The 1715-nt window shown below is 47.5% G+C and overlaps 1 pseudogene; it reads right to left on the reverse strand.

The window, feature by feature from the left end:
* Positions 1–492: 492 nt before the first annotated feature.
* Positions 493–1228, reverse strand: LOC102909042 (large ribosomal subunit protein uL1 pseudogene; annotated as a pseudogene).
* Positions 1229–1715: the final 487 nt, after the last annotated feature.

A 1715-nucleotide genomic window follows, 5' to 3' on the forward strand; every position in this document is an offset into this window, starting at 1 on the left:
CTGGGTTGATGTCCCAGTCCCACTGCTGGGATCCTTGCCTGGCTGTAGAAGAGGCCAGTTCAGACTCAGTATCTCCCATTACTAGGAGACTTTACTAGGGTCACCCTTGCAGATTCCAGAGAGTTTCCACTGCACTAGATTTCTATATCAATCCCCAAATGCCTCCAATTCCAGTCATCTCTCCCAGTTCTCTCTCCCTCTGTCCCTCCCAACCCTGCCTGATCCTTATGATTTCCATCCCCATCTGCCCCTAGTCCACCCACAAAATCTATTTTATTTCCCCTTCCCAGGGAGATCCATGCATCCTCCCTTTAGTCCTCCTTGTCACTTAGCCTCTCTGGATCTGGGGATTGTACTATGATTATCCTTTACTTAACAGCTAATATCCACTTGTAGATGAGTACATACCATGTTTGTCTTTCAGAGTGTGGGTTACCTCATATAGGATTTTTTTCTAGTTCTATCCATTTGCCTGCAAATTTCATGATGTCATTTTTTTTTTTTTTTTTTACGGTAGCACTGAGGTTTATTGGGGTGCCCTAGTACAGACGCTGGGGCTTGCCCATAGTGCTCTTGATGTACAAAGCCCGGACATTCTGCCAGTTCTTCTTGAGCAAGGACACCAAGAAATTGACAGCCAGGTGGATGTTGTAGACCAGCTCGTCGTCGGTCATCTTCACGTGGCCAACAGCGACAGCCAGACACAGCACCTTCTTCATCTGGAACTTGATCGTGGACTTGACCTCATCCACTTTGGCCACCATGTTTTCATTGTGTGTCAGCAGGGAAGGGAACTTGCCAGCCTTGTTGAGGCCTGGGCCCAGGATACGAGGGATCTGCTTGATCAGAGACTCGGAGGCCAAAAAGGCATCGTACTTCTTGGCGAGCTTTTTGACCAGCTTCTTGTTCTTATTCAGCTTCTTGAGCGCCTCGATGTCCATGTGGGGGATGTCTACGGCTTTGGCCTCATCGCAGTGCTGCTGGTCCCCCAGGACGCACACCGAGAACTTGGGGCGCAGCGTGGACTTGAGCCTGACGGTGCCCGAGAAACGCTTGTCCTTCTGGGGGTCGTAGTTCTTCAGGCTGATCTGCAGCTCCACCGTCTCCAGGAACTTGCGGCGCTTGCACTGGTTCCCGTGCAGGACCTCCCGCACCGCCTCGTACAGGGTGTCGCGAGAGACTTTGCTGCTCATGGCTGCTGGGGCGGCGGCGACGGCGAGAACCGGACAAGAGATGTCATTGTTTTTAACAGCCGAGTAATACTCCATTGTGCAAATTTACCACATTTTCTTTATCCATTTTTTAGTTGAGGGACATTTAGGTTATTTACAGTTTCTGGCTATTATGAATAAAGCTGCTATGACTATAGATAAGCAAGTGTTCTTGTGGTAGGATAGAATATTGTTTGGGTATATGCCCAAGAGTGTTATAGCTGGGTCTTGAGGGGTATCAATTCCCAATTTTCTGAGAGGCCACCATATTGATTTCCATAGTAGCTGAACAAATTTGCACCCCCACCAGAAATGGAGCAGTGTTTCCCTTACTCCATATCCTCTCCAGAATGAGCTGTCACTTGTGTTTTTTATCTATTCTGACAGATGTAAGATGTAATCTCAAAGTTGTTTTGATTTGCATTTCCCTGATGGCTATGGATGTGGAACAATTCTTTAATTGAGATTCTTCTGTTGAGAATTCTGTTTATATCTGTACCCCAT

The sequence above is a fragment of the Peromyscus maniculatus genome, chromosome 5 (genome assembly GCF_049852395.1).
Source record: "Peromyscus maniculatus bairdii isolate BWxNUB_F1_BW_parent chromosome 5, HU_Pman_BW_mat_3.1, whole genome shotgun sequence".
Taxonomy (NCBI): domain Eukaryota; kingdom Metazoa; phylum Chordata; class Mammalia; order Rodentia; family Cricetidae; genus Peromyscus; species Peromyscus maniculatus.